Source organism: Dermacentor andersoni, chromosome 2, assembly GCF_023375885.2.
Source record: "Dermacentor andersoni chromosome 2, qqDerAnde1_hic_scaffold, whole genome shotgun sequence".
NCBI lineage: Eukaryota > Metazoa > Arthropoda > Arachnida > Ixodida > Ixodidae > Dermacentor > Dermacentor andersoni.
The window spans coordinates 60729933-60750138 of NC_092815.1; the positions used below are offsets into that span (position 1 = coordinate 60729933).

The window sequence follows — 20206 nt, forward strand, 5'->3', positions numbered from 1 at the left end:
TTTCTTTTCTTCAACGCTTCGTGCCCGGTACCCTCAAGTCACGAACGGATTGCGCGTCCTCAGTGACACAGCATTCTCGACAGGACAGTAGCGAGCGCCTAGTTTTCAAGAAAGGAAATGCAAGCAAGGCAGATGAGGACTATTGTTGTGGGACAAATATACACCCCAAAGGGTGCAGATGTTTTAAGAGTTCACGACGAGGTCGGCACGTTGACGACGAGCCCTTTCTGAAGCAAGTTTCCGGCGTCGTCGTTAAACGCCGCCATTACACGCCGCCTGCCGTTCCTTCAACACAGCCTGCTCTTCGGCAGAGCGAACCAAGCGCAGCCACCCTATCTGACTGCCGGGCCTGAACTTGCGGGAAACGGCGGGCGCGAGATGGCGCGAGACGAGCGAACACGCGATCCCTCCCTTTCCCTCCTCCGCAGGGAGAGGACGCCTGTGATTGAATAATGCCTGGCACTCCGTCTACTTCTTTATACATATAAAACCCCGCTATGAAGGTCGCGTATGATGAACCGACAGTGGCTGAATCGTCTAAAATGGTGGTCTCGCAACCCGACAAGCAGTTTTTCGCGCGGCATTGGTTTTTTCGTACGGCAACCTCAACACCGACGTCGACATGAGTGCGGCAATACAAGCTTCGCTTGAAAAAAAACACAGATGCGCAGCGTTTGTCATGCCACTGTCGTCATTCGCTTGATACGAATCCGTCGTTCTGATTCCGCATCGCGATGCCGCCTTATAGTCACGCTGCCACCGTAATCGCACCGTTATCATTTCCATCGTCGCTCATCAAGTCGTTGTCACGCTGTCAAGCCGCCTACAGCGTCGAAAGAATCCCCGTAAAATTACACCAACCTCCTACGGGACCGCGGCCGCACGAACGCCATATCTGCCTCGTCCTGTAACGTGCTCCAACAGATCCAAACCCATTTCACAACGGAATCTTATTTTGGGGTATGATAAGTAGTTATGTTTAGTGTGACTGATGTGGGGAGTGCCATTAATGAGTGGAATTGCCAGGAGGCCCATCCTATATCCGTTTCGCTAATGCAGCTTTAAATCTTCAATCGCACTAACTTTTTGCTCGGAACTTGCGGGACGACGCCACCGCGCGGAAGACCACGGCCAGGTGCACACAGGCCCTGATTTCTGTGCAGTTTCGGATGTGTGAGCAGCGGCGGCTTCGTCCCGGGTTTCATAATTTCCAGTGTTTGTCGCTGATACAAGGTCCAACCGTGCAGTGTGGTGGATTCTCCGGTTCATGTCAAAGGATTACACGGTAAGTCGAATGAACTTGAATTCTTTGTTGTGTCAGAAAGCTGTTGGTGGTGGTGGCGGTAAACTTTGTTGAAAGAGGGAAGGGTAAAAGGGGGACGTGGCTGAGTGATCGGGCTCAAGTAAGGCCTTGGGCCTGCTTGGCCTTCTCTGCCCAGTCACCTGCCCGTGCGCCTGTCTTTCTATATGATACGCTTTCTTGCTGTAGATTAATATTCCGGACCTCGTGCGACTGCTTTGTAACGTTCAGCCGTCAGCATTCTCTCTGGGCCTGCAATTGAACGGTGTAGCTTGCTCTATCGCCCCCGGGGAATTAAGATTTGTCGCCGAATTGCCGGCCGGTGCTTATCTGTCACTTCATCAAGCCGCTTATTAAGCAGATATATGTAGTTGATGTGCCTGTGCTGTGGTGATTTGCATAATCTATCGCTGCATGACTTTTTATCGGCATTTTTATCATGCCTCCGGCGTATACCTCACAACTGTTACTAATAAAGCAAAAAAGCGCGGCCAGGGATGCCACCTGCGCCTTACACTCGCACACCGGCGTTAGATTACGCGCCGCTGCTCAGGACGTGTTCGACTAACGCTGGAACGTAATTCGCAAGTCAGCTGTGATTATCTCAGCAAAATTATCTTTTGTAAGGGCGTCGCGCATAGTTTCCGTGGTGGCAAATGAGGCGCTGGTAAGGCGACAAAACAGCACTCGTAGCAGCGCGCCAGCCGGCACGGATCAGATATCTTGCTGCAATCGCCACTGCGAAGACGACCCTGTGAATTACTTTATTTCGTGGGTCAAACACACCCTGAACAGCTGCGTGCCAGACGTGTGTACTTGATTACAACGTCGGCGCTCCAGTATAAAATGCATCTCTGACCACTCGCTCGCATGTGGTTGCTAAAGGTTCATTCACACTAGGTCAACGCGACATCGATTTCGGTCTGACGACTGTCAGCGACAGCGTTCTTTCCTTCGTGTCGGCGCCTCTGTCACATTGTACCGACACCGAGCTTTCCGCCCAGCGTCGGCAGATTGTCGGCGTCGGTACAGTACAGAGGCGCCTACACGAAGAAAAAAAAAAAAAAACGCTGTAGCCGATACTCGGCAGACCGAAATCGGCGTTGGGTCGTCGTAGTGTGAGAACGCCTCAACGGATCTGAAGTCTACTTTTGCGCTCAAGAGAGGCTCGAGGAACTGCCACGTTCCTGCCTAAGTCGGGCGGTGAGTCACTATGGCAATTATATGGACACTCCAGGCGCATTTTTACCGTCACCGTCGGTGTGGGTCAAGGGACAATAACACGGTCGCCAAGCGCCCTAGGTTGCATCTGCGAGTGAAAGTGTGTGAGGCGAGCGGACGATCGGCGGCTCAATCTCTCCCGCGCGAAAGGGAGGAGAGCTGGCAGTAAGCGCGTCGTGTTCCGTTGTGCGCAAGGCACCCAGCGTTGCGAGGCGCCGCCGCGGGGAGGCGAGAGAGGGGATGGGCTGTGTTCTACTCGGGCTGCAACTGCGTATGTGGCGGCTGCGTGCGCTAGCGCGGCCATATCTTGAGAGCGATCTGCATTGGGGGGCAGAGTCATAGGTGCGTCAACGGCTCGTAGCGTTGTGCAAGGTAAATACACCTGGTAGGGAAGCTTCCATAGAAGCCCAGACGCTCAAAACATACCGGTTTATCGGTGGTTCACGGGGCTTAGCGCCATCTTTGTGACGAGGGAAAACTCCCGGCGGAAGAAAAACATTATGTGACACCATATCCCTTGGAAATAAAAGGGACGTCATTTTGTTCTCACAGGCGCGAAATTTGTTTTGGAGGCCTGCCAATAGAGCTATACATTCAAATGCCCCGCCATTTGACTTGGTGGGCATTTCGAGCTTTCAGCGCGAAATGCAATGCAGCAAGAGGTAAGCCGTACGGTTGCCGAGATCGCACCTTTGCAGAGAACATACTTTCCTTGTAGGGCGACGAAAGCTTTGGGTGTAGAGTGCTGGTCCCGTCGTCACACGCCAAGCCTGTCGGCCAGCGCAGCAGCAAGAACACAGCTAATGTAAAACAATTATATGGCGGTCCTAACTCACTACACTTGGTTGAACAGGTCAAGAGGCCATTAAACTAACCGCGCCACCAAATTAAGACAAACGGCGACAAGCAATGCAATGCAGTGTGTGAGGGGTTGTGTTGTAAAAGGTGAACTTTACGAGCGCGCCTTTCTGCACACTTCAAGAGCTGCATTGTATTGAAAGTGATAGCGGCATCACCCCTTATGGTGGGCGCTGAGGAAAGGTATTTATTCATAACGATAAGTGAAATAGAGTTGTCTTTTATTTTCTCGCCACACGTTTATAACATAGATTACACTACATTTTCGTTGTATGAATCAGACTGTGTCTCGTTTTAATTAAAAAAACGTCTTTCGCTCCTTCCATTCCGTGAAGATGGTCGAACAGTGACGTTGTGTTAGTTTACCGAGTGTTACACCATGCAAGTCAAACTTCGCAAGCAGTCTATATTGATAATATTTTGTTTCACCATTCTTTCATCTCATTTTTCGCTTTTGCCTGCTTCACGTGGTGAGCATGCTTTAGGAGGGCTTTTTTTTTTTGCGCGCGTGAGGTTTCTGTCTGTGTTTTGCCTTGCTCTGTATCTTTTTTTTTTTCGCGTGCAAGTTGCTCCGCCCCTTTTGTTGCGCTCCAGTAATGAGGGCAAGGTTTGGCCTGAAATGAATAAGATCTGATTGTTTTCTAAAATAATTTTGTGTGTAATGTAGTATTTGCTTGGTCTTGTCTCTTTTACCGCTTGGTCTGGAGTTGTCGTCTCTTGTGCCCGCATTGCTTAGTGTGCCTCCTCCGCTTGCAGCGCTTTGTCTGGAGACGTTGAATCTTGCATTGCTTGCTTATGAGTTGACGGCAGATGACGGCGCTTACATTTCAGAATCACAGCCTTGTGCTTCAAAATTACATCTGTACGTCACGTAAGACATTGAATGGCTCATACCCCCGTAAACGCGGCCTCCCCATTACGACGACAGAAAAGTGAAATTCTATGCTGGAATGACGAGCGGCAACGGAGCCAGCTGTGAAAGACGACGACGCTCGCGCCATTGCTGATGATAATGATAGCTTTAGCGAGCTCCGACAATCACGGCGGAGGATCCGCATAAACAGCTTCGCTGCAAAATGTTTTTCTTTCGCAGTGTTTGTTGCACCCTCACATAGTCGCGCTTCAGTTGCTGCTCCCATAGCCACGCCTGCTGATGGCGGGGACAAGTTGTTTTAAACCGCTTTTTGTCCTAAGCTTCGGGACCTATTTGTATTGACCTTGGATTTGTGCACGATGCGTGTTCTCGGCGCTCAGTTTGCAGTGAAGCGATGCACAGCCCGAACGTCACCTCGATCGCTGATGATGCCGCGCTTGTTCACGCCAGCGTTTCGACAGCGACTGTCCGCAGTCATCGAGTGTTCCTGTTTGCTGTGTGCGCTGCCACCATGCTCGTTAATTTTGTTAGCAATCGAATGTTTGCAAGTTGATAAAGCCGATAAAAGTGCTATCCTTACTTCGTATAGCTGTCTGCTAATTTGCTATCGCAATCGATGCTTCGCCTTTCTGGGGAAACGGGGACTTTTTTTTTTTCTGAACATTCCTGCGTTGTCAGGTCGTCGTGGTCGTTCGACCGTCCTCTTTCTGTCGAGGCGATTTCACTGTCGTCATGCCATTGTCGCCGTGGCCGCGGCATGTACTTTTATTTTTTTAATAGTACTAAACTTTTGTTGATTTCGGCGTTTCGAAGGCCGATTATTAGGCACTTTGCGTGCATGCTGCTCCAACCTTATTATCTATAATGTATATAACGCCTAGACGCATTTCTAAACGCCTTTTTTCTTAAGATAGATAGCTCTCCGCTGCAATAGCGCTGATGGCCGTCGAAGTCTCCTACGGCTCGTAGATTCTCCCGCTTGCTTTCGCATGATCCCGCCTGGCACATTTGATAAGAGAAAGGTATGTGTGTATGACAAGCAGCTGTGTACGTATTTTAACTATTGTATTTGAAGGTAGCGCGACGCTTCACGGATTACGGTTGCGGAAGATTTCTCCCCTGATACAAATCTACCTTATCTTTAATACGACAAACTGGAGCAGACAAATGAGGACATACTTGAAGGTTCCTACAAAGTGAGAAGCCGCAACGCATTGCCTTCTAAGAAATCTGGCTATCTCTCGCCAAGCTTTCTGAAAGCCAGATCATTGCACGCGCACGCACGCATGTCATCACGTCAGATTTCTGAGATGGCTTCAGCGCAACGCTAAACCTGGCCACCACTTTCAGTGCTTCGATTTCGGGCAAAACTGATTTTTTTTCTCATGAAAAGAGTGCATTACAAGAAATCTTCTGAAAGGGTCCTCAAGCTTTCTCACAGAAATGCACGTATTCCGCGCTACTTTCGTAACCTCCAGCACGCATCATCTAGACGTAGGAAGTCGTTTTGTGAATGTATCACTTTGCCTGCTGTCTGTATGGTCCCCAAGTCCCCTCAAGTTGTCTATGAGAACTTCTTTGCCTGGAGGACCCCCAACTTTGTGTTGGAAATAAAGTTAAGTGAAATATATAGATGCATGGAGATCAATTGCAGAATCGATCAATATGAGCCCGTCGCGACGAGCTGCTGGCGCTATATGTAAGAGTTTTCTGGGTCATGCCGCTAACGGACTGTCTCAAAATAATTAACGCAACCAGTTGTACCAACTTTTGCTTATCAACACCAACACTCCTAAAACACACATGTAAAACGAAATAAAAAATAGATGGGACACAGAAACTCATAAGTGTCAAAATATAGAGGGGACAGTAATACATCGTCAACCAGGTTGCCAAAAAGAGTGCTCACTTCTCCCGTGGTCCCGTCGGTCGCACTGAATCAACTGCAAATGCACGTGCCATCGCCATAGTAGTGTTGAACATTAGTTGCTGAATAAATCGATACACAACGGCAGCTTCACTATTAGTTCCATCTGCCTGGCCCTGGCCGAGGTCTTGACACGACCGCAGCCTGAGGGAACCACGTAGCATAAGGCACGATTGAAAATGAAGACGCAATGCGCGCATCAAATACTGCTCACATTTGGTTCTTTTTAGTTTTAGCTCTTGTGAGAAAAGAAAAGTAAATGAAAGAAGCAGAGGTGCCAACCTTCGGCCAGCAATATATCAGAAGTCCGTATCACAGCGCCCTCTGCCCCACCGGCAGAGGCTCGGGCACCGCCACGCCTCCTCGGTCCTTCATCTCATCCAACTTTCTCTTTTGTCCATAAGACACGAAACTCGGCTCACCCTGCTGTTTTCTGAGTACACTCGCACTGGCCTGTCTCTGCAATGAATGTCTCGCAGCCGATAGGGACAAACTAAGACAGCCTTTTCATCTTTGTCCTGTCCGTACGAGTGTGTATGTAGGTATATCTACGCGCAGTACATATAACTGACCCACTAGGCGAGGTGATCGCTTTTGCAGTGCCTTGAGTCTGCTTGGTATAGCAAGAAATACGTGTGTTTCTATTGCGTAAGCACCAAATCTCGTATTGTTGCTCTACTGCGCGAGAAACAGAATCAGTCAATGAAATCAGAGCTGTGTGTTAAAACTCATGAGTACACTAGTTTGCTCTCAGCTCTCAGCTTGAACGGCTCACCCTTACTGAAACTGGGCACTTTATTCTGTCCACGCTTGGCTTCACCTACCATCAGCAACAGGGCCCCAAACAACCGATCCCGACCGACATCCGTAGCTGGATCTACATAGAACCTATCCCTAGAAACATGCACCCTGAATATAACAGGGCCCGGCGCCAAGCTCGGGCCGGAGCTATCATAAAAGCCCTTGCCCACGTACCTGGCGTCACATTTTTTGATGCAGCCCAGTACTCCCATGGCACACGATTTGTGGCCGTCGCCACACGCGATGGAGTCCTACACCACGCCTGTAGCTTCACTACCCCCACTGCCGAGACGGCTGAAGAAGTGGCCATCGCCCTGGCCACTTTAGATCCCACCTGTCACACTATAGTGTGTGACTCTCGCTCAGCCGTTACTAACTTCAGCAAAGGCCGTATTTCTCTCCAAGCTCTTCGCATCCTCTGCCAGGCACCACACTCTAAAGACAGCATAATCTCCCTAACATGAATTCCGGCCCATGCGGGCCCTGTCCACCCACACCTCCCCAATCTCAACGAGGTCACCCACTCCATTGCGCGAGGCCTAGTCAACCGCGCCGGAGTCACTGGAGATGAGTTGGACACCAGGGACAATCTGACAACTTATAACGATCTCGTTAAGGCCTTTTACCTCAGTCGCCGAACCTTCCCCCCGCCTCACCCAAAGTTCAGCCGGGCGCAGGCTACCACCCTGCGTCTAAACACGTACCCTTCACCCGCCCGCCTCCACCTTATATTTCCAGACGTCTACACTACCCTCAACTGCCGGTGCTGTGGAATTCACCCGGCTACGCTTCCGCATATGCTATGGGAGTGCCCAGCACAGTACACACAGACTAACACCCCGACTCTCTCGTCGAGGTTGCATGAGGCTCTGCGGAGCTCCGCCCTCGACGACCAAACCTAGGCGACCCAGCACGCCCGCGAGGCGGCGGCGAGGCAAGCCCTCGACGTCCCTTCCTGGGAGGCTTAGGCCCGGCCATCATAAAGTGCTGGTTCTACAATAAAGGTTTATTCATCCTCCCTCCTCGGGACATACTATATGGACGCACTGTTGTAAAGTGTCTTGAAGTAAGGTTTACATACATATAAATGAAGAATTAAATCTGATAAACTGTATGCGTCACCCTCAGAATATTGGGCTGGTCAATTATTTATGTAAAAGTGGTTAAACAGAGTGCCCAGAGCACCAAGTATAAAGCTGCTCTAATGATAGCTCTAACTTTTGAAATACAAGAACGCGATGCTAATCATGATCGTGCTGGGAGGACTGTTGCACGCATATAATATGTTGCTATTGGTTTCTGACGTATAAATGCTTCACCTGACACGATGTTAAGTTAATGATACCGTCTAATGAAACGTGCTTGCTCGCTTAGGAATACTTTACGAATTGTCAATGCGAATGTTCATACAGCGCGGAGCAGTTATGAACTATGAACATCGTAATATGTCTTTATTGTCACTTCATCTGCAAGCAATATTGAATTTACGTGTCTTTGAACTAAAAACCTCACAGTCCTGAATCGAGTGCTCTACAGCTACTCCAAATGTCAATTTGGCTGACATTTCCCTGTTGCAGGTACACGAAGTGAAAACATTTACTCAGCAGCGCAACTTGACGTTCAAGTGAGGATCGATCTTGAGCGTACACTCTGTAACCAAGTAAACCAAATGCAATCTAAAGCAAAAACAATGTTGAGGTGGAGACTAACGTTACAACGTCGACTCGACGCCCACTTTGTCACTCCATCATTGAAATTGTCCAAGTGTAAACTGCAGCCACCAAATGAATGCCCCAGAATGCACCGGGAGCTCTCAACCTGTTTCGCGCTTTGTCGTCTAGGCCTGACTGAAGCCCTTATGCAAGCATCGCCGGGCGTCGTTGAGCTTATCTTCAGATCTTCGTTCATCTGCTACAAAGGTATGATAATATGCTTTCAAACGCAGTGATAGAATCTGCAGATTTCTGGGCATGTGCAAATGTATGGGCAACTATTACGACATAAAAAGCGTATTAATACTAAGAGCTGTCATCATCCCAACGTCGTTTGCTTAGAGGAACGTTTTCTTTCCCAGTGCAGAGCATGCAACACAGTGCTTACGCAGTGCTGCGTGTCATTCCCCGAGCCGCACAGGTTGTTTCACTGACAGTGACCATTATTGAAGTAGACAAACGTTTTTTGATCATGGACTTACTTGGCGCATTGGCGTTAGTGAACAAGGTGTCATCTCCTGGTCCTGACTGCGTTAGCTACGTAGGGTTGGCACATTTAGGCGACAAGGCAAAGATGTGCCTAGTTACCATATTCAATGCTAGCTGGGAGAGTTGGCCGTCTTGAACTTTGCTGGAAACGAGCTCGTGTTATCCCTGTCCTGAAGCCTGGCAAGTCTCCAGTAGGCGTAAACACCTATCGTCCGATTGCTCTGTTTAGCTGCGCGGGAAAGCTTACGAAAAATATGGTATTGACGTGCCTGGACTGGTTGCTGATGAACAAGAATGTCTGCCTTCCGCATATGTCAGGGCTCTTACGAAAGTACCTTACGATACAGCATTCCTATGCTACAGGGCATTTCCCGAACCAACATAAAAAAATCACTGGTGCGCAAGCAAAAATCCTGAGGGGGTGCTTCGGCCTGCCGAAAAAGTCTAGGAGCCCTTGCAGGAAGCAGACGTCTATCGGTTCCAGTGCTTCTGCAGCAGGATTTTCTTCGAGTACACATGCGCTTTGCCGCCCCAGTACTGGATCATCCTCTTGCTTTAAACAGGAGTCCTGTGGTGCGGAGCTTGTTCCCGCTGAATTGTCAAAGCCCTTCTATGCCGACGGACGCACCGTAGAAAATTCCTTCGTGGTCTATTGTCACTTTCGTGCCTGGGTTCAAGAGTAAGAGGAATACTCCTGGCTCAGCGCTGATGTATTTTGCTCTAGAGCATGTTAACACCAGCTACAGGGCTCACCGTCATATTTACACTGATGGCTCCGTCACACCTACATCATCTTCCGTTGGTGTATGGATTCCGTTTGCGAGTGTTAGCATCTCTGCCGCTCTCAGTCACCGTACTTCAACTACAACCACTGAACTAATTGCACTGCAGGCCGCTTTGATTTACATCATTGACGAGAAAGCTGAGTCTTGGGTCATCTTCACCGACTCAAGAGCTGCCCTGCAGACCCTTAGGTCGCCACGGATGCTGTAACAACTCCTAATAGACATAAGACGCCTATTCAATGTAACTGTATCACCGCGTTGTACTGCAGTGATTACCAGCCCACTGCAGAATACAAGGCAGCGTCCAGGCTGACCATGATGCCGAAGATGGACACGACACTTCGAGAGAAATGGTCCCGATACCTTTTTCGAGAAAAGACGCGGCGACACTGGTACCTACGCACGTTCGCCGTCTCCAGAGCCTCCCTGGACAAATGCCAGCTACCAGTACGGACCCCTATACCAAATAGACCAATCGTGTGACATTTACATGCCGCGAGGCCTCAATAGACAAGACCAAGCATTCCTTCACGGCATAAGACTCAACGTGGTCGACACAAACTACTTCAGGTGTAAGATTCAACTCGCGCACTCGCCATGGTGCTCTGAATGTAACGTGCCTGAAGACCTGCAACATGTTCTATGCGACTGCTGCCACTACGCGTCAGAGAGAGAGAGTGAGACTTTGAAGGTGGCACTGCACTTTCAACGGGACTCGAGCTTGGCACTACAGCATATTCTCGGCCCATGGCAAAGCACCACCTGTCCGTTACGCACCACGAAAGCGCTGCTGACGTTCTTGCGGGTCACAGGCCTTACCGAAACTTTGTAAATATCTCTCTAGTGTATATTTTTGTGTGTGACTGTATGTGCTGTTAAGCGTTTATCACTGTATATATCGTAATCATCTCCCACCATTTGGAGTACCATGTCAAGCGTACACCCAGGTTAACATCTCCAGCATATCATTAAAGCTTGTTTCTCTCTCTCTCTCTCTGCTCCGTCTTGGTCTCATAGCTTCCTGCACTCAGGAGGCAACCTCAAGAAAGGCCACTAAACAAGCTCGTCTTCTCTTAATAGAGTTCAGTTGTAACCGTCCTCATCCGTCTTGCTTATATTTATGGCAGCAGCTATATTGATGCGAAATGCAGCGCGAGAGTGTAGTTAATTCAACAGCGCGTTAAATATGAGAATGAGATGAGCAATGTGTTGATACGGTCCCTGCTTTCGCAAGCTTGTAGATACTTGCGTGCAGTACCTTCACATAGCATGCACACATTCGATTTCGCATGTCGCCCCATGTAGAAACACGGTCGCTAAAAGAAAATGGCAAACCGCATATGCTTAACAATTGCAATTCTGTACATTCGTAACAAAGAACGATCTCTTTGCAGAAGTTATTACGCACAGAAGAGAGGGAATAGGGCGATAATGACAATTGCTGCCTTCGGACTACTGGTGGACACTGTGCTACAGTTAGTGAGCGGCTAAGATGAGTGTTCAGTACAAAGTAGATTTGCGAGGGCTTGGGTGCAGCAATAAACGTTGAGAAACTTTAGTTTTCAGGCTAAATAGATGCGTGCTTTCATCGCACCTCACTGTCCAAATGACGGGTGACTCGGAGAAGTACACGCATACACGCTGCTCCCATACATGTACGTCTAATAGTGTTTTGTGCAAGGCGAAGCTTGGCTAATCGGCAGGTCTGTATATCGAACGGCGTGTGAAATTTTCTGATAGACTGCCCATCTGTAAGTCACGTGTTATGAGTATATCTAGGTTGCATATAATTATATCTTACGGGCTGCAACTTGCCACAAGCGCGCTTTTCGACTGACGACGCGCTGTAATGTTTGTCGTATGCGTATACTTCCGTGCTTCTGGCATAGTACGTATAGCCCCGGAAGGCGCTCCGGGTATAGGATGAATAAAAAAGGCCCAGCTAAAGATGCCAAAAATAATTTCTCTTGACAGTGTCTGTTGAATCATAACCGAGAAATCAAGGCATCAACTGCGAAATGAGCAACAGCAGAGCCTCAAGCATCAATAACAATACGCAGTAGGAAAGTGGTTTAACCGAGCGTTAGTTGGTATGTATACTTTCGCGAATGGAGGCAAAGACCATAACGCTGAAGGATCCATCATTATTACGGGGGACGCGTAACGGCAGCACTTTGCCGGCGCTCCTCTTTGACGGCTTCAGCCTCAGTCGGCTTTAATTAACATAATTGTATCTGGAGCAACTCGCCCCACAAAAAAATGAAAGGCATAACTGCTGTGCGCGTACCGCCAAACCTAACGGAACAACTCTCGACGTGTCAGAAAGCTACCGTTGCTGTTGGCAAGTGCTATCATTTGCCATTAGTCGATCGGTGGCAGAGCAAATTACGCTTCTTGCCTTACTTACCGTTCGTTGCTCGCCGAGCTCTGTATGCGCGTTCTCTTCTTGTCGCGGCTAGAACTCTTGACGGCCGGAGAAAAACCATACCCGAGGAGGATAACATGAGGTCGCACAAACTTTAACAACCCTAACAACCTTTAAAGAAATACAAACTCAGCATAAACTGGCACTAGATTGTATTGGCAGTCTGGTTGAAACGTGGTGATTTGCTTTGCACCATTATGGGTTATGCGTGTCTTGCAGTAGATAAGAAGGAAATGTCAAAACGAGGCAGTAACACGAAACGGTGCCATTCAGCACCTCACAGTAGTAAAAAATTGCAAGCGAAAGGCTATGCACGAGAAACCACTACTCTTGACGCTTCTTTTAACCTCAGCGCGGTTCTAAAATTTCTGGTGTGCGCGTGCGTGCGTGTGTTTGTGTGTGTGGGTGTTTGTATGTATCTTGCGCCTTGTTTGCGGCTGCTTGTTTAGGAAACCGCTAACATGTACTGTACAAAGGTTAACATTACGTATGTCTAAATCGCTTAACTCATGAATCAGCTTGAGATCGCTTGCAGAACCTCCACTTCAATGTAGGCAGCACAACTGTCGCTTTCAGCCGCCGTGGTGACTCACTGGCTATGGCGTTCAGCTGCCATCCACGAGGTCAATGGCTCGAAACCTGGCCGTGGCGGCTACATTCCGATGGGGGCTGAATGCAATAACACTCGTCTACCGCGCTTCAGGTGCACGTTAAGAACACCCAAGTGATCAAAATTATTCCGACGTCCTCAACTACAGTCTTCTTCTTTTTCTGATGTCACATTCGGTGTTCCGCAGGGCAGCGTGCTAGGCCCTTTGCTTTTTTAAATTTATATTAATGACCTACCTTATAACATTTCCTCTCGCATGCGACTAGTTGCTGAGGACTGCATCGTATACCGCACTATTGATAGTCATGATGACCATTTGATCCTCCAAAAGGACCTTAACCTCGTTTATGCCTGGTGTGATAACTGGCTTATGACATTGAACTCGTATAAGTGCAAAACAATTTCCTTTACTCGTAAACAGTCACTTCTGACTTCAAGTATTCTATAAATAACGTTTGACTGCCCCGTGCGGTGTCATATCGTATAAGTAGTTAGGCTTGCATCTTACACACGACCTTTCATGGAAATCGCATATTGTCAACATATGTGCTAAAGTGTCACAAATGCAGGGTTACTTACGTCGAAATTTGCGTCATTGCTGAGCTAATACACCCGAATTGGCATATTTAACCTTCGTCCGCCCACAGCTTGAATTTGCTTCGTCCATTTGGTCGCCTCATCAAGAGCATTTAATTTCAGTGCTGGAAGCCATACAAAATAGAGCCGCTCCATTCATTTCACGTAGCTATAACAGCTATTCCAGTATAAAAAAAAGCTAGGCATTACACTCCAGACGTTAAGTATTCGTCGTTCTGTTGCTCTTTTATGCTTAATACACAAATATATTCACAGCTTAACGCCATCCCTACTGCCACTTGAAAAACATTACGCACATCGAGACGCCTTCATAATCACCTTAGTATCAAACGCATATTTGGTAAAACTAAAGCTTTCAATTTTTCGGCTTTGCCACAAGCCATCGCACTTTGGAACGATCTTCCAATTGCCATTATTCCAATCACTAACCGCGAAGATTTCCGTGAGCGCTTATATGCACATTTTACGAACTGAGACTGTAATTAAGACAGTAAGAATGATTCATTCTTTTCTGCTTACTGTTACCTTTATTTGTTCTTGTTCATGCTCATCACGTATTTTATTGTATAATCTCCCATCACTCAATGCTCCGACTGGAGCCTGTGATGTACCTTTAAATAAATAAATGAGTCTATCATGACCCACCGTGCAGTTTCGGGAACCGGAGCTCTATTCCTTTAACAAGTGTTTCTTTAATATGCGAAATCCGCTTTCACGATACCTCTGTATTACCCGAACGCTGTGTGAGAAATTTGGCATACGTTTGGGATAGCAAGTGAAGTAATAGCGAAGGTGCCGAACACTGATCAGCGTCGCGTACGCTAAATGTAAAAAAATAAATGAATAATAACTCTGCATGACATAAACCATGGCTTGAAAAACTCCTCCATCATGCACGACCAACGGTAAGGCGGGAACAACGCGAGTCTCAGCAGTATTTAGTAGATGAGGCCCAGCTGCGTTCTTCTTCAATTCACCTTCGGTGATGTGGGTGAAGTTATCCCGAATGCGTGGTTGCGCATCAGCGGCAGCTTTCGCGAGCCTTCAAGTGGTTATGAGTTCTTCAGATGCCAGTCTTGAAGACTCGCATTATCATCAATCGTCACACTCTATTGGCAAAAATGTTTTTTTTTTAGATGTAGACAGCAGGAAATGATGCTATGTTTAATTTTTGTAATCACATCTTACTGTTTCAAAAGCGGGAGATAGATTTTTCGACGTATGCCGGAGATGTTACCGTGGACTATAATCTCGAGGAAATTGCCTCACTATGCTCCCAATTTCAGGGAAATTTCAAATGCATTTACCACAATACCCTTTAGACAAGCCTCAAAGCAGATTGTGCATGCAACGTGCCACCTATGTTTATGTACAACACACGCACACACACGCGCGCCCACACACGCGCGCCCACACACGCGCGCGCCCACACACACGCACGCACGCACGCACGCACGCACGCACGCACGCACGCACGCACGCACGCACGCACGCACGCACACGCACACGCACACGCACACGCACACGCACACGCACACGCACACGCACACACGCACACGCACACGCGCACACGCACACGCACACGCACACGCACACGCACACACTCACACTCACACACGCACGCACGCACGCCAAAAGGCAACGATAAGGCCAATATTTTGCGTGTGTTTGCGTTGCACTCGCAGGGAAGGTTGTATATGTTTTCATTGCTGCCAGAGATTGTCTCGCCCGCGCCCTGCTCTACAAAATATGGGGTCATCACAGCAGCACAGACGGCAAAATCAGTATGTGTTTTGAAAGCCCAGCACTGAAAGACTCTTCTGGGGCTTGCGCTTTGCATTGAAACTAAGAATAAGGGAATGTGAAATGCATATTTCTCGAACAGCTATCGTGATACGAGCTTATCAAAATTCGGGGCCACTCCTTTGCGGAAAAGATCTCCAGCCTCCCTCACCAAATAAAGAAATATATGTTCTAGGCGCAGTACATAACCATGAAGGGGACTTCTTCCGTATATATAAATTGTAAATGTTTTACTGTGGCTAGCTGTTTAAATGCGAGAGCTTTTATCTCGCGCGGGCAGTTGTAACTGGAGGTATCTTCCGCTGTATGTATGCTCAAATCGCGAGTTCCCTTGAGTTCTCTTCAACGTTGGCCAGTTTCCTCGATTGAACGGCCTTCAACGTTAAGTTTGCCTTTTGTCCTGCCTCCTGAGCGCGCGTGTGCGGGCAGAAGTGTTGTGATGTGAAACTTCAAGAAGAAATTTCACCCAGGGCGTTTTGATGGCCGTGCGTCGTCGGCTGCGAAGTCGTTTTACCGTTTGTGAAATTTACAAGGAACTACAAACGTCCTTGGGCCCCGATAAATCTGGCACGAGGCGATCGCGTATGCTGACCCTTTATTGCGGCGGCAGAGTTATATACATTTTATGCATAGCACCGAGCGCACGTGGGGGGCTAAAAACAATTTAAAAGCGTAGGTGCAGTTAAAACTTTCTGATGGCGCGGCGTTATCCGGGGCTTCATTTTTATGGCGCACTTTCATATCTTATCGAGAAAAGCTCTTTCCGCAAAAGAATAAAGTTTAGGCCATGTATATTCGCTTTAAGTATAAGATTTCAATAAAAGTATGAAACTCTAAAGCAATACTTTTGCTGCCTTATTTGAAATGTTTTCTTTCTCTCCTCAATGGGGTGATAAAAAGTGAAGTCCTTTTCCCTCCTCGTCTAGAATTGTTTATACAGTTATGCATGCGAGATTTTCGTGTTTTCTAAATTTTTATTTCGTTCTTACAGTTAAATATTTTTAATTTTTAATTGATCAAAGTTTGAATTTATCTTCTTTGACTAAATTTATTTTTTCTGTACGCCAGAACTGGCTATAGGATTAAATGCAAGAGTGTGTAGTGAAGCTATCGATACATTTGAGTACTGATAAGAAGCGTACTTAATTTAAATGGAGATGAAAGGTGGCGCTGAAGCAGTTTGGTTCCCGAAAGGGTAGATTTGTCCTTGCGCAATATATCAGCTAACAGGATGCGAGATACTTTCGTGGCAGTATATGATCACTTGCACGCCGCTAATTGTGATTTGAAAACTATACTCGCGGAAAACTTTCTGTGGCCATGAAAGCAAAGCTTAAGGTGCGTGGTTGCTGCACATGTGTTAGCACGCCAAGTAGTCCGGAAGCGTTTGACAGCGCTTTTGGTTGCTGGGAACAGACGCTGAATCGAAGGAGCCTCCACGTGCGACGGTTTCGCGTTTGCCCAGATGCGAAAGGCAATATCCGCAGAATAATTATTATTATTGTTTATTTTGAACACACATACACAGTTAAAAGGAAAGGGAAAGCGAGGAGCAGGCTGGCAACTGCCACCGAAAGGGGCACAACGCCTGCAAATCATAAACGTGCAATCTACACTAATTCGAACGCAAACAAGTCTGAAGCGACTAGAGAATATTGTTACGTTTTTCCAGGTTCGTCTCTATTTGTAACTGCGGCTTAATTAACCTAAAAGGCCTACATCTCCGGCCAGAACATTCTGATAAACCAGCCACGAAGTCATTGCACGTCAATCTTCGAATTAATTGCGCGCAACAGGTGTTATGATCGGCCTTGTTTTATTTCGCATTTGAATTTATTCTGATGGTACGTGAACGGTTAACGTTCCAACGACGAACCCCTATACAACAAAATGACGTGTATAAACATAACTAATTCTGTCGCTATTCTATGTGAGCAGCGCGGTGCGCGACGTTTACAAGGAAGTGACCTGTATAATGAATGATTTCGGAGTCCTCAAGCACTTCGTTATAAAGACTTTATATGCGGACCAAACGAAAATGTAGATTGCAGTACGGCGTTAATAGACCGATCCCAACGACCGATCTGCTCATGCGCCGGTTTTCCGGTAGCAGCACTGCCACCATCTTGGTTGTAGTCAATTGATAAACCACACATCACGGCCACGTCCCCGCTCGTTGAGTACTGCGCACGAGCTTCCCAGGTATCTCTGCGACTCCACCACCGAGAGAAATTCATCATGTGAGTATTTTAAGAAATTACATCGACGGTTCACTCCAGCATGCGAGGCGAACGTTCAAAAGTGCCTGCTGCTCTTTCATTTCCGTTGTTACCCGCTGATTTACGCGTTGAGTATCGTATTTGTTCGAGCTATGTATCTAGTAAATATACTACATACCGCGTACTACATCTATCTAGTAGGCGGTCGTTTTGCATGACTATTTTTGCATACGTGCATCTCGGTGACTGCAACGTTATGTTTGGTTAGTGACGGACAAAATAGGATTTGTATACCTGTTGGAGACAGGTATGAAGTGCGGCGCCGAAACTGTCGTGCCCTAATGATACATACCTATTGGATCCCGCGCACGGCTTGCAGGCTTCGGTAACAGCGATATCTAGTTCTTAGGTAAGCTAGGCGGCGTTTTTTACTTGCATTCAAGCGAATAGTACGGTCGCTGCTTCGAAAACTCCGACGACATGGCGTGAAGCGAAAGTCCCATCTTTTTTTTTGCACGTGAATACACGCCGCTCTCTATTATGAGCAGCGGGGATATACTTTCATCAGTGATTCGTACTGGTCGATTAAGCTGCATGTACGGACCAACAGCCAACAAGTGCCGCGCTAGCGTTCGAGTCGCAAGTGCACACAGTGCCCTCAGAGCTGTCTATTTTACAGCGAATCCTGTATATTACTAACATTCCGTAGTTTTTTGGTGTCTTCCAACAAAAACGGATTTTGCGATTTCTAACAAACCAATACGGCTGGAGTGCGGCGGCGCAGATGTCAAAATGCGGAACAGATTAGAACGCTCGCCGTGAACAACAGCGTGACGTCAGGATTATCGCAGTGCATAAGTAGTAGAGGTATCGGCGCTAAAAACAGCTGCGTTATCCATGGGGCGGACGCGTATAGTTCGTACACCCGAGGAACAACATGCGTGCGAGGAGCGACGGAAGGAACTGCAACGAGAATGTAAACGGCGCCGGCGCGAAACGACCACGGACGAAGAACGTTGCCGTGAGGCTGAACGAAAGCGACAATCGCGAGCCCGGGCCCCTCCGAATGAGCAACGACGCCGGACTCGCAACGCAAAAAATGAAAACCGTTCCACTCTGTGAAGATGGAATAGCAGCGAAAGCACTTTGCTTTTTGTTTGAGAAGTTTGACTGTTGTCAGCTTTCGCTACCATTCCATCTTCTGAGTGGAATGGTTGTCATTCTTTTCCTTTCCATAGCAGCTGCTGTGGTTGCAGATAAGTTTTTAAAACTATCTTCTAAAAGACTGCATTATCGTTGCAAGGCATTCATGCAATAGCTACATTTCAAAATGGTCAACGTTTTTCCTGTGTTTACTTTTAATTGCGTTGGATTAATTTTTCATTATTATTTTTGTGCTGTTCCCGTCCTATTACTTTGCAGGCATTTTGTTGCACTGCTTTTATATCATAACCTTACTTGCTATTTATTTAGCCTCAGTTGTTTCTTATGGTCTTTTGTAATTTCTACCTTACATATTTTTTTCCTTATTACAGTTTTCTCTGTGTACTTTATGTGTGCCCTCCCTCCTATTATAATACCCATCTTTGTGGCCTTTGGGAATGTTTGGATTATACATAATGAGAATGAGAACGTCTATACAGTCACGCTGATGTCAGCAGTAGTAAGGAGTTGCTGTTATCAGATTAACAGTACAGCGTGACACCAGAAAGAATAGATACTGATAGGGTACCGACATAATGTCGTGAAGGCATTTAATCTTCTTGATACATGCAGCTGGTTGTTTAGCCTGGCTCATGTGTGGGCTATGGAGCACAGATTGACTCTTACTACTGGAACGCAGCAGGTGAATCCTTCCATCGCACGATAGCTCCACACAATCCGAATATAGTAAAAAAATCTTTCTGAAACAGGACGCACAGGCACTCGGGCAGATGGAGCGGCCGGATGACTACAAGTACCAGCATGCACCGCGGCAGCGGTGGCGTTGTGAAACTGGCCGGTGGGATTGGGATCGGTCTATTAGAACACTCTAACGCGCGGATCTCATTTTGCTGGCTCTCTAGCTGCAAATGCTGGCAAAAGCTATGCCAACGAGTGCACGGACGCGCAGAGTGGTGCGAACACCGCCAACCACTTGCCATCTCCTGCAAGTCGGGGTGATTATGCACATTGAGAAGGAAAAATTTCGCGCGTGATACACACCCATGCGTTCCATTTAACAATGGAACGCATTGTACAATGGCGAAATCATGGCACCACCTCTCAAGTATTTTCTTTCCTTGCTAAACGTGAGGGCCACCCTAGAGCATACTTGCCAACTCTCCTGACTTTCTCGTAATATTTACGAATTGGGGCCCATTCTACGATTTTACGAATGTTGCATCATACTTTATGAAAGAGAAGGTCTATTTGCGAAAACAGTTTTAACGATATTGATGGAAGGAGTGACGCAAGATTTAAAAAGATCTATGCAATAAAGGAATGACTTGGTACCTGCGTCTCCTCCTTGAGGCAGTACAAGACACCGTATATCACCGAGGAACTTGCTTGGTGAAAGTTGATTCAGTGTAGTTCCTGAAGAG

General features: G+C 47.4%; 1 long non-coding RNA gene across 4 annotated transcripts in view; it reads left to right on the plus strand.

Annotated features, from left to right (window-relative positions):
* Positions 1-581: 581 nt before the first annotated feature.
* Positions 582-20206, plus strand: part of LOC129387701 (uncharacterized) — a 155220-nt gene continuing 135595 nt past the window's right edge. Inside the window, exons 1-2 of one of the 4 annotated variants that reach the window (XR_011892517.1) lie at positions 615-960; positions 1164-1285. This is a non-coding gene — a long non-coding RNA (uncharacterized lncRNA). Of the gene's footprint in view, positions 1286-20206 lie in introns of all 4 variants that reach the window. The other 3 variants (XR_011892518.1, XR_008614879.2, XR_008614878.2) reach the window with 3 other exon arrangements.